Source organism: Nomascus leucogenys, chromosome 16 (genome assembly GCF_006542625.1).
Source record: "Nomascus leucogenys isolate Asia chromosome 16, Asia_NLE_v1, whole genome shotgun sequence".
In the NCBI taxonomy this organism is placed as follows: Eukaryota; Metazoa; Chordata; class Mammalia; order Primates; family Hylobatidae; genus Nomascus; species Nomascus leucogenys.
In genome coordinates, this window is record NC_044396.1 from 13,817,094 (window position 1) to 13,830,872 (window position 13,779).

The following is a 13,779-nucleotide window of genomic DNA, read 5'->3' on the forward strand; positions in this document are numbered from 1 at the left end:
GCAGTATGGACTTTCACTCACCAAGGCTGACCTGACTATGGCCACTGCTGAGTGCCCAATTTGCCAGCAGCGGAGACCCACACTGAGCCCTTGATATGGCACCATTCCTTGGGGTGATCAGCCAGCTACCTGGTGGCAGGTTGATTATATTGGGCCTTTTCCAACATGGAAAGGGTAGAGGTTTGTCCTCATGGAATAGACACTACTCTGGATATGGGCTTGCCTATCCTGTATACAATGCTTCTGCCACATCTACCATCTCTGGACTCACAGAATGCCTTATCCACCATCATGATATTCCACACAGCATTGCCTTTGACCAAAGCCCTCACTTTACGGCTTAAGAAGTGTAGCAGTGGGCTTATGCTCATGGAATTCACTGGTTTTTACCATGTTCCCCATCATCCTGAAGCAGCTGGATTGATAGAATGGTGGAATGGCCTTTTGAAGTCACAATTACAATGCCAAATAGATTACAATACTTTGCAGGGCTGGGACAGAGCTCTTCAGAGGGTTGTGTATGCTCTGAATCAGCATCCAGTATATGGTACTGCTTCTCCCATAGCCAGGATTCACAGGTCCAGGAATCAAGGGGTGGAAGTAGAAGTGATACCTCTCACTAGTGATCCACTAGCAAAATTTTTTTTTCCTGTTCCCATGACGCTATGTTCTGCTGGCCTAGCGGTCTTAGTTCCAGAAGGAGGAATGCTGCCACTAGGAGACATAAGAACTATTCCATTAAACTGGAAGTTAAGATTGCCACCTGGACACTTTGGTGTTGTTGAAGTTAAGATTGCTCCTCCTACCTTTAAGTCAACAGGTTAAGAAGGGAGTTATAGTGCTGACTGGGGTGACTGACTCAGACTATCAAGATAAAATCAGTCTACTACTCTACAATGGAGGTAAGGAGGAGTATGCATGGAATACAAGAGATCCATGAGGGCGTCTCTTAGTATTACCATGCCCTGTGGTTAAGGTCAATGAGAAACTGCAACAGCCCAATCCAGGCAGGACTACAAAGGGCCCGGACCCTTCAGGAATGAAAGTTTGGGTCACTCCACCAGGAAAAAACCACAACCTCCTTAGGTCCTTGCTGAAGGCAAAGGAAATAGAGAATGGGTAGTAGAAGAAGGTAGTCATCAATACCAGCTACGACCACGTGACCAGCTGCAGAAAGGAGGACTGTAATTGTCATGAGCATTTCCTCCTTTTGTTAAAAACACATTTGTGCATGTATACACTTGTATTAAGAAAATACCTTCATTTTATTTCCTTTTTCCTTTATCATGTGATGTAAGATTTATTGACTTCATATCAGCATTTAAGTATTGTTAACTTTATGTAATAGTATTTGGGTTGGGGATTGGTGCCTTTCCAGTTGTATGAAGGATAGTTGTATTATGTTAGGGGTAATTATGAGCTTATTATTGTCTTTTTTTTAATTTTAATTTTTTTTTGAGAGGGAGTCTCGCTCTGTCCCCTGGCCAGGCTGGAGTGCAGTGGCACAATCTCGGCTCACTGCAACCTCCGCCTCCCGGGTTCAGTCTCAATCTCCTGCCTCAGTCTCTCGAGTAGCTGGGACTACAGGTGCGTGCTGCCACACCTGGCTAATTTTTGTATTTGCCCTTGGAGCCCTCTGGCCAGCATTAGGTTACAGGCCAGTGCTTTCTCTTCAGGAGGCAGTGATGGTGTCTGGTAACTTCAGCTGCTGCTCTGGGGTAGCAGCCTCACTGGTGCAAGCAATGAGCCTTTCTGCCTCGCTGTCATTTGGGTGGCCTTGGTCCAGACTTCTCGCACATCAGCATTCCAACTCCATCCCTCCATGTCTCTTCCACTGCAAGCCCATGTTTCTTTTTAGTGTAAAATGTAGGTTGATGCAAAAGTAATTGCGGTTTTCGCCATTAAAAGTAATGGCGAAAACCGCAATTAATTTTTTTTTTTTTTTAAGTTCTGGGATGCAAGTTTGTCACATATGTATACATGTGCAATGGTGGTTTGCTGCACCTGTCAACCCGTCATCTAGGTTTTAAGTCCCGCATGCATTAGGTATTTGTCCTAATGCTCTCCTTTCCCTTGCCCCCCACCCCCTGACAGGCCCCGGTGTGTGATGTTCCCTGCCCTGTGTCCATGTGTTGTCATTGTTCAACTCCCACTTATGAGTGAGAACATGCAGTGTTTGGTTTTCTGTTCTTGTGTTAGTTTGCTGAGAATGACAGCTTCCAGCTTATCCATGTCCCTGCAGGGACATGAACTCATTCTTTATTATGGCTACATAGTATTCCATGGTATATATGTGCCACATTTCCTTTATCCAGTCTATCATTGATGGACATTTGGGTTGGTTCCAAATCTTTGCTATTGTAAATAATGCTGCAATAAACATACATGTGCATGTGTCTTTATAGCAGAATGATTTGTAATCCTTTGGGTATATACCCAGTAATGGGATTGCTGGGTCAAGTGGTCTTCCAGGTTCTATATCCTTGAGGAATCACCACACTGTCTTCCACAATAGTTGAATTAATTTACACTCCCACCAACGGTGTAAAAGCGTTCCTATTTCTCCACAGCCTCACCAGGATCTGTTGTTTCCTGACTTTCTAATAATTGCCATTCTAACTGGTGTGAGATGGTATCTCATCATGGTTTTGATTTGCATTTCTGTAATGACCAGTGATGATGAGCTTTTTTTCATATGTTTGTTGGCCGCATAAATGTCTTCTTTCAAGAATTGTCTGTTCATATCCTTCACCCGCTTTTTTATGGAGTTTTTTTTCTTGTAAATTCATTTAAGTTCCTTGTAGATTCTGGGTATTAGACCTTTGTCAGATGGGAAGCTTACAAAAATTTTCTCCCATTCTGTATGTTGCCTGTTCACTCTAATGATAGTTTCTTTTGCTGTGCCAAAGCTCTTTAGGTTGATTAGATCCCATTTGCTATTTTGGCTTTCATTGCAATTGCTTTTGGTGTTTTAGTCCTGAAGTCTTTGCCCATGCCTATGTCCTGAATGGTATTGCCTAGGTTTTCTTCTAAGGTTTCTATGGTTTTGGGTTTTACATTTAAGTCTTTAATCCATCTTGAGTTAATTTTTGTATAAGGTGTAAGGAAGGGGTCCAGTTTCTGTTTTCTGCATATGGTTAGCCAGTTTTCCCAGCACCATTTATTAAACAGGGAATCCTTTCCCCATTGCTAGTTTTTGTCAGGTTTGTTGAAGATCAGATGGTTGTAGATGTGCAGTGTTATGTCTGAGGTCTCTGTTCTGTTCCATTGGTTTGGTAGCAGGAGCATAATGTTTTGATTACTGTAGCCTTGTAGCATAGTTTGAAGACAGGTAGCATGATGCCTCCAGCTTTGTTCTCTTTGCTTAGGATTTTCTTGGCCAAACAGGCTCTTTTTTGGTTCCATATGAAATTTAAAGTAGTTTTTTTCCAATTCTGTGAAGAAAGTCAATGGCAGCTTGATGGGAATAGCATTGAATCTATAAATTACTTTGGGAAGTATGGCCATTTTCATGATATTGATTCTTCCTATCGCTGAGCATGGAATGTTTTTCTATTTGTTTGTCTCCTCTCTTATTTCCTTGAGCAGTGGTTTGTAGTTCTCTTTGAAGTGGTCCTTTATGTCCCTTGTAAGTTATATTCCTAGGTATTTTATTCTCTTTGTAGCAATTGTGAATGGGAGTTCACTCATGATTTGGCTCTCTGCTTGTCTATTGTTGGTGTATAGGAATGCTTGTGATTTTTGCTTATTGATTTTGTATCCTGAGACTTTGCTGAAGTTGCTTATCAGCTTAAGGAGTTTTTGGACTGAGATGGAGTTTTCTAAATATATGTCACCTGCAAACAGAGACAATTTGACTTCCTTTCTTCCTATTTGAATACCCTTTATTTCTTTCTCTTGCCTGATTGCTCTGGCCAGAAACTCCAATACTATGTTGAATGGGAGTGGTGAGAGAGGGCATCCTTGTCTTGTGCTGGGAAAACCACAATTGCTTTTAATGGCAAAAACCACAATTACTTTTGCACCGACCTAAATATTAAATTAATACAGCCCAGTGAAACAGATGCTTGGGAAAGATACACCTCATGTAGCCTGCAGCACCCATGACAGTGGCATAGAAACTCAGAGCAGGTGCTCAATAAGTGTTGGTTAAAATACATCACAGCATTCACTGAAAAGCTTTTTGAAAGTGGAGGCACTCCAGCAGAAAGCTGTGAACCCCCAGATCTTAGGTGCCAGCTCCTTGGGTGGAGGTGGTGGTGGTAGCTATGGTCATGGGGCCATGGTCTTTATCAGATGGAGAGAGTGATGGGCATTGAATGTCCTTGTCTGGGGTGTGGTGACCAGAAAACAACCATCCCTTGCCCCTGCTCCCTGCTCCCTGCTGTCTGCCCTAGGTGAGGAGCAGAGATGATTCCTTTCCTGCAGCCTCTGGGGAAGAGGACTCATGCCTTGAAGGCTATTTGGTAGCCATCTTGTGATGAAGTCATCTGAGGGAGATTAAAAATCACTCTTTTACTGAGCCCTTGCCACACCCAAAGTCCTGTACTGAGCACTCATCATACACTTGATTCCCCACAACGGCCCTGTGAGATGATATTAACAAGATTCAATTCCCCGATTTTATGTGAGGAGAATATCCAAAGCTAACTGAGGTAGGCAACCTGACCCAGTCACTCAGCTTATTAGAGGCAGAGCTAGAACTGGACTCCAGGGTCCTCTCATCCATGAGGCAGATGGATGATGGGGGCCCTGTGCCCCGACTCCAACAACCTCCCACTCTTCCTCAGCTTCCTCACAGTGGTGCTGCAGCCTCCGAGTTGAAACGGCCACTGCGTGGTTTCTCCTGATTTGGTTACAAACACGCACACACAGGACAACCTGTGGGAGCACTCTCGTTTCACCAAAGAATCAAGAGACCCTGTACAAGGCCTTTCCCACTTGGGGGCATGGGGGAGAGGCATGCATGCCCCGCGCTCCTGCAGCACTCCTGCTGTCTGTGAGTGTGCCTGGCTTTTTGCCAAACCTTAGGAGAGAAGGGAGGAGAGTGAGGGTTCCAACTCTGCAGCACCTCGTGTGCAAAACCTCAGGCCCCAGCAGCCCCCATCAATACATTTGCTACCACTGGTTTTCAGTAATATGGCTTAAAACAAAAAAAAGGAGTCTTCCAGGCAAGTGTCAGGTGCAGATTTGTCAGGATTGTGCGTTGAGCCAGCTCTTCTCAGAAATGCCCATGACTGTGGGGTGATTGCTTTAAAGCGACAGAATGAGCACCTTGTGACGCACAGCCCCAGATCCTGTGGTAGCCTGTGTGTGGTGGCTCCAAGGCCAGCCCTGGAAGTGGGGATGTGCTGGGCATGGCTGGGAAGGCCTGTTTGTTCTTTGCTGACCAGAGAAGGCTGCAATGCATACCTGGATTTAATCAGCTGTCAGTTGGTTACCAAATACTAAATTACCCACAGAAGATGCCTTTGGCTTGCCAGTTTACGGCAGGGTTAGAGGTGCATGTGTTTTGCCACCCTGAGGCATGGCATTTAATCAGAGGGGGTTTTCTTTTAATTCCAGAAGTTGGCTGGAAGTTGCCTTTCCAGAGGATAACTTTTTTTGACTTTGAATCAATGGGTTCTTTTCAAATAAGTTCCTCCTCATGCGCAGGATTTACCTTCCTTTGCCAAGGGAACTACTTTTCCTGGGGTTCTGGCAGGCCCCTCATGTAAGTGCTGGTGATGAGTCATGTGGAGGGTCAGGTTGCAGGGTGGGGGGCCATGGTGTGGGGGCGAGGGAGCTGGGCTGTCAGCTCTCAGGCTGCAGGCAGGTTTCAACCTCCATGCTGCCGAGAATGGCCTCCGTCCTGCTCTTTAAAAATGCACTTCTTTTGTGTAGTGGAGAGGGGCCTGGTTGCCTACGAATGACTATTTCTCGCTTGTCTTGGGCTGGGCAATCTCCCTGTCAGTGTTTATTGGGTGTGTGCTAGGTCTTATGCTGCATGCTATGGTGATACTGAGAGGTAGAAGACAGAATCCTGCCCTCCTACTCCAGGTAGGAAGACATGACAGACATTTTTGGTGAAACGACAAGACAAAACAACAGAGCAAGAGCCATCCTCAGTTGGAACTCACTGAACTGTCAGAGGAGAGGCAGGGGACTTTAGCAAGGAGGCTGAGCTTTCTGTGGTTGGTAGGTGGCATGGGGAGGGAAGCAACGGTTTCCACAAAGTGGGTAAACCATGCAGGGCTTTAAAGACTTGTGGAATTTGGACAGCTGGATGCTACTACTAATAACGATGGCAGCCATGTGGTGAGCATTTGCAAGGCATAAGCACTCTGCTAGGCATTGTATGAATATTTCAATCTACATCAACTTTATGGTGGATGCTATTATACCTATATTACAGATGAGAAAATGTGTTCAGAGAAATTAAGAACATGTCCAAAATCATACAGCTAGAGAGAGAGGATCTGGAATTTGAACAGAAGTGAGTCCAACTCCAGTCTTTACTTTTATCTTCTGGAGGTGGTTGGGAGATGTCTCTCCAAAGGCCTCTGCATTTATGCATGTCTTATAAGTGGGCACTGGCTGTTATTTCTTAAGTACTATCTTTTCAAAGATGTTTGTGTACTGAACAGTCTTGGAGGATAGCAATAGCATTTCCTTCCAGAACAAGGGACAGGCATGCTCACTGCTCACTGTATAAGATTCAGGCTCCCTAAGCATTGAGGTCCTCTCCTGTAATGCAACCCCACCACATGAGCAAGGGTCAGCTGACCCTCTTCACATTGCCTGGTGGGAACTGGAGCTTCGGGAGCCAGTGCCAAATATGGTGACACTTATGCTGCTTGCTGTACCTGGCATGAATAATAAAATCCTTTGTTTCTGACTGAGGAGTCTTGTGTCTTTGGCCAGCATCCATGAAATGGATGTTTGTTTGTAAGTAGGGCAAAATCTAAGTTGTTAGTTTGTAAGTAGGGTAAAAGCTCAGACCTTTCACAGTTCTTGACAGTGGGGTGTGTGCATGGATGTGTGTGTACTTTTGCATATGGGAGCCAGATGGTGTCAGAGTAAGGAAAGAGACTGGGTGAGGGGTGAAACTTTGCAGGTTATGATTGGGAGGCAGGAATGGAAGCCCTTGTGGAAGATCAGTGTGTACATGGATTTGCCCAGCATGGAGAGCTTGTGTGAGGAGAAGTGAGAGAGAAGGCTGAAGGAGTAAATTACGGCCAGCTCGTGAACTTCTTCAAATTTAAAACAAGAGCATTAAGACGAAAATCTCTGAGAGACAAGATTGGTGCCTGGAGGGTTTCTTTGGTATCATATAGGAATGAATTTTAATGTAGTTCAGCAGCAGGTACTGATGACATACCCTGAGCACTTGGCCACAAGGGCACCAGCAGCCCACACCTCAGCCCTGCCATGCCCAGCTGCCTCATGGTTTGTGGACCAGCTACGGTCCTGATTTTCCCGCTTTATACCAACCCATTTCTCTGTTCCCAGACAAATATCTGGGCTTCGGTAGAAAGCACTTAAGCAGCCTCAACTCTCCAGGGCCTAGCACAGAGCTGGTGTTTGTAATACTTTACTTTGGGCTACTGGTTTGCCTGAAGTATGACTCAGGATGGTGGCCTGCCTGTATGTTGTCCGGCTGTTAGCTTTCTCCACTCTAGATTGCAGGCCCAAACAGTTCCTAGATGTTGTCTTTGCCTGTCCAGTTTGGGATGTAACCTGATGAGCTTCACTGACCAATATAGGATGGACGGTGACAAAAATGAAGAAGCCCTCGGGTGGCTGATCATTCAACAGGAGTGGAAGACAATGAGGCTTGTTTATACAACGTAGCTTACCCTTAGGAATGTCTCCTTCTTCTCTTTCTTCCTGGTTTGTAGATGTATTCCTTCCTGCCCCAAACTCTTTATTTTTTCTTTCTTTATTTTTTAAGAGACAGGATCTCGTTTTGTCACCCAGGTTAGAGTTCAGTGGCATGACCGTAGCTCAGTGCAGTCTCCAACTCCTGGGCTCACGTGATCCTCTTGCTTCAGCCTCCTGACTAGCTGAGACAATAGGCACTCACCATTGTGCGGCTCTGCCCCAAACTCCTTCTGGTTATGATTCCTTACCTTGGTGTGGAGATGCACGGGGAATCTCAACTGTCTGTGAAGTTGATGCAGAAGCTGAGGTGGGACCTGGAGCTAGGGAAGGGCGGAATGGAGACAAGAGTGGCTGGTGGTGCTCTGCCTGTGTCCCCCTGGCCCTCACCATCTCCATTCATGCCTGCCTTACTCCCAGCTGCACGCACTGCATCCGCTTGCCCAAGGAATTGCTTTGGCTGCCAAGGCTCACTTTTCCTGTGTTCCAGGCAGGCTAGAAGTGCAAGGGCATTAACACCTTTAGGAAACACAGAGAAAGAGTGAAAAAAAAATGCGTATCAGTGAATTACATGATCTATATCACATGATCTATTATATATCTATAATATAACTATAATTGGAGTACCTTAATGGGGTTGGAAGAGGCAGAAAAGTGTGTGAAGAAATGGCTGCATCCTGTTTCATTGTATTAATAAGCTATAATTTATTTAATCATTGCCTATTGTTGGGCATTTAGGTTATTTCCAATTTTATAGCATTAGAAATAGCATTCTAATGAACATTCTTATACATTAAAAAATATTTTTGTATGTTTCTGTTTCCTTGGGATAAATGCCTATAAGCATGTATATTGGGCCAGAGGATATAAACATTTTTTGAAACTTTGGAGATTTATTTTCAAATGGCCCTGCAGAAATATTGACCCAAATTACATTTTTATAAGCAGCCCTCGAGGTGCCTATTACCCTATAGCCATACACATTGGTCAATCTTCACTCATTTTATAGGCAGAATGGTGTCTTCATTATTGCAAAATTGACCGTCACTTTCTTTCGTTCCTTCTTTTTTTTTTTTTCTTTTGAGATGGAGTCTTGCTCTGTCACCCAGGCTGGAGTGCAGTGGCACGATATTGGCTCACTGCAGCCTCTGCCTCCTGAGTTCTAGCAATTCTCTTGCCTCAGCCTCCCGAGCATCTGGGATCACAGGCGTGTGCCACCATGCCCAGCTAATTTTTGTATTTTTAATAGAGATGGGGTTTTGCCATGTTGGCCAGGCTGATCTTGAACTCCTGACCTCAGGTGATCTGCCTGCCATGGCCTCCCAAAGTGCTGAGATTACAGGAGTGAGCCACTGTGCCTGGCCAGGTTTGAAAGGGATCTGAAAAGAGAACTTCTTTTTCTCTCTCTGATTTTCATTTAATCATTTGAATTGCAAAGCCTGAAACATCTGCTGTGGTCTCAATATTTTTGTACCCCCTCGCCCTCTTCATACATTGAAATATAATCTCCAATGTGATGGTATTAGGAGCTGGAGCTTTGGGAATTGATGAGATTATGAAGGCAGAATCCTCATGAATGAAATTGCTGCCCTTATAAAAGAGGCCCCTGGGAGACCCCTTCCACCTTCCACCATGTGAGGACACAGCAAGAAGGTGCCATCTATGAATCACGAAGTGAGCCCTTACTAGACACTGAACCTGCCAGTGCCTTGATCTTGGAATTCCCAGCCTCCAGAACTGTGAGAAATATTTATCATTCACCACCCGATGTTGTTCACCACCTGATCTATGGTGTTTTGCTATAGCAGCCTGAATGGACTATTAACAACATCTTTTGTACCACTTAATTCTCACATGTTAGAAAAAGCTGTCATCTTATATGTTAAAACTCACAGCCAGAAGCAAGAGGCAGGGAATGGAGTAGATTAACACCTTGGGTCTGCAGAAAGACAGGCATATAACCTTCCCTGTGTGGCCTAGGATCAGATACTGCCTTTCTCTCCATCTATATCTATCTATACACTCATGTTCATATGATCTACAGATAACTATTTTTATTCATCTTTGTATTTCCAGTACTTAGCATGTTTGGTGAACAACAATTATTGAATGAATTTATGAATGAACAATGATTCATTAAAAATGCCCAGACACTTTGGGTGCTTGAACTAGGATTAGAATTTACATCCTGTGAATTCAAGCCCCATATGTTTTTGTCTGGATTGGTCAACATCTGGATTTACAGAGACAACCATCTCTCCCAGGAGTTAAAGGTTGGTCATTCTGGAAGGCAAAGGTTGACCAGTCTGCCCCAGGGATTCTCCCAGTCTTAGGGCTGACTCCTTACTTAACTGGCTCCAGACACAAGCCAGACTCTGCTTCCACTGTTTGGGGTTGTTTACAAAGCCAAGAATTATCCCTTAAACAATCTCTTCTTTAAAAACCTCTGAATAATAGTGAGAGGCCACTGCTGGATTTCCTTTGGGGGAAGAACAAAAATTCTAGAGGGCTATGTTTTAACTTGTCTGCCCTAGAGCCTCATGGAATGCCAGAAGAATGTTGCTAAGACCTGGGACCAAAATCAAAGTAATTAAATACAATCTTCCTAAGGAACAAAAAACTTTTCATAAAGGACCAGTTGTTGGGAAATTCTTAGGTATTTTGCAAGTCTTAGTAGCTGGTTCATATTAGCTGGGATTATTTTCCTTAATTGTTTTCCTTTAAACATTTTGACTGTTTTTACTTAGGTCTGCCCCTGCCCCCTTTTTTTCTCTACAGTAGCTACAGCAGATTCAATTCACTAAGATTTTACTGAGTCTACTGAATACTAAACCCTTTCTAGGGACATGAAATATAAGTTGTGGTCTCACCCTCAATGTAATGATGATAATAGGAGATAACTTATATAGTGTTCCAGGTGGTGTGCTAAGCATTTTATATGTTTTATTTAATTTCCTTCTCACAATCACCCTAGGAAGTAGTACTCATTTTTTCTACCTTACAGATGGGAAAACTGGGTATAGACTTTTAGTAACTTGCCTAGGTTACACAGCCAAGATGCAAACCCATATGTATCTGGCCTCAAGGACTGAAGTCTTAGCTGCTGCCCTGTATTCCCTGCTCATGGTCTACTTGGTGATTTATACAATGAAAACTCTCAGCTACGAAATGTTTAGAACACGAAGGAGTACGTTAATACTTACATATAAAACTATTAATAAAGGATACACTTTTACAATCATGCACGGATATAGGTGTAGAAGGTTTTTCATTTTCACTTTTAACTTATTAGTATTTTAAGAGTATTTCAAGCACATTATAACTTTATTTTTATAGGATAATAAGATCAAAAATGACAATACATCTCATGTAGCCCATAAATACATACGCCTACTATGTACCCAGAAAAATTTTTTAAAAATGAAAAAAAGATGAAAAATGAAAGTCTTCCACTTATATTTGTATATTTGCTCTATTATTTGAGAATTTTCAATTCTGCTATAAAAAAGAAAACAAATAGAATAGATAAAACTTAGAAGGGTTAGATATAGATACCAAGTAAGCAAGTAGATTGTGAGATGTAGGCAAAATTCGTAAGATGTGTTCAAGTTACAGTAAGTTCGTAACCCATAAGACATAGTTTATGGTAAAAAGAATGGAACAAACAGAAGTGACACCCACTGGAAACACCCAGTACGCTGCCTTTCTGCCCCCAGATGTGCTGTATGTAGAAATGCCAATAAAATTCTGGTCAGCAGGCTGGGTAGTGAGATCCAGCCATGGCCAGGCATCCATGTGCCTGCATTGCTCCATTTGAACAAGAGTGTGTGTCAGCTCCAGACACTTCTGTCTGTTGGGCCCCTTCCTCCAAACTCAGTTCTGGTCCTCATAGCTACCCCATCAGTGAAAATGAACCATACTGCAGAGAGGGAGGGATCTCTGGCCACACAGGGAAGGTTATATGCCTGTCTTTCTCTCTGCAGAGCCAAGGTGTTAACCTACTCCATTCCCTGCTCCTTGCTTCTGGCTGTGAGTTTTAAGCTGTTTTAGTTTGCTCTGTGAGTCTTTCTGTTCCATGACCTCTGGTATAGCTTGCCTGGTTGTGTTCTTGGAAGCTACCAAAATTACATTAAGGTAATTTTTTAAATGATACAACTCTACTCCTTCCTACCTCTGCCTTCCTTAGTAGAATAATTCCTTTTAATTCTTCCTGTTTTTCTGCATATATTCTTCTATTTCTCTATATATCCACTTTAACTCCCAACTGACACCTCATTATAAAAGATAAGATGTTAATTATTTATATTGTCCTTCATCTCCTTTGCTTCTCCACCTCTATGTTATTACAGAAAACTTATTATATTAGATTTTCTGTTGAGTACTATTATAACTTAAAAATGAACTTAATCTTTGATTTATGAGCTTCCTTTTGTTAATACTTTTTTGTCATTGAAAAATAAGTGCACAGAGTAAAACATATAAATAGTATGAAAGGGAGCAAAATGAAAAGAAATTCTCTTTCTTAGCCTGGTATCCTCCTTAAAGGCAGATACTGTAATCATTTATTAAAAGTTCATCTATAAAATTTATTTATAATTAGAAGCACACATATGTATATATTCCCTTTATTTTTTACTCTAAGAATTTCTTAGATTTTCCTCTAGAACTTTTATGAACCCATTTTAAAATAAACTTTATTGAGATACAATTTATATATAATAAAATACACAGATTTTAAGTGTCCAATCTGATGAGTTTGACAAATGTAACATCCACCCAATCAAGATATAAAGTATTTCCATGACCTCTAAGAGGTCGTGCTCCTCGGCCTCCCACCCTTGGCCCCAGGCAACCACTGAGCTGCTTTCTGTCATTGCTGAACACATTTTAAAATCTTTGATTTACCTAGAATTTATTTTATTGTAAGGAAAGAAGAGGGTCGAGCTTTGTTTCTTCCAGATGACCAATGGTCCCAACTTTCCTTGTTGAATCATCTACCTTCTCCCATTGTTTTAAAATGCTATCTCTATCATATATAAAATTCCTATATGTATCTGAATAGTATTTGCATTTCTCTTCCTGTGCACATCCCAAATTGTTTCAATAACTGTAGTTTTATATTATTTTAAAATACATGACAGTACAACGCTCCCCACCCTCCTGTGGCCATTCTTTTAAATATTTTTTCGTGGCTTATCTTGCATGTTTATATCCCAGATACCACCCAAACATTTTTCCTTTAGAAGCAATGTGTCTAGTCCTCCTAATAATCCTGTTTTTTTTAAAAATTGAGATCAGATTAAATGTAGAGATAATTGAACAAATCAGAGGTAATTTAAGTAAAAATTTTGAGATAATTGACTTGATATTTTTATATTATTCATTTGCCCTGTTTAAGATTAAGTATATAATTCCATTAAGTATATAATTCCATATTTGAGTCTTATATTTCTACACAGAGATTCAAAGTTTTCTTCATGTAGGACTGCACATTTCTTGTATAATACTTAAATATTTTGTCTTTTTCGTGCTTTGATCAATGAGATGTGTCCTTTTACTATATTTTTTTTTTTTTTTTTTTTTGAGACAGAGTCTCGCTCTGTTGCCCAGGCTGGAGTGCAGTGGCGCAATCTCGGCTCACTGCAAGCTCCGCCTCCCGGGTTCACGCCATTCTCCTGCCTCAGCCTCTCCAAGTAGCTGGGACTACAGGCGCCCGCCACCACGCCCGGCTAATTTTTTTGTATTTTTAGTAGAGACGGGGTTTCACTGTGGTCTCGATCTCCTGACCTTGTGATCCGCCCGCCTCGGCCTCCCAAAGTGCTGGGATTACAAGCGTGAGCCACCGCGCCCGGCCTCTTTTACTATATTTTTGAATTGGAGCAGTGGTATAATGACATAGTAGCTAAGCATAGGGCTTTG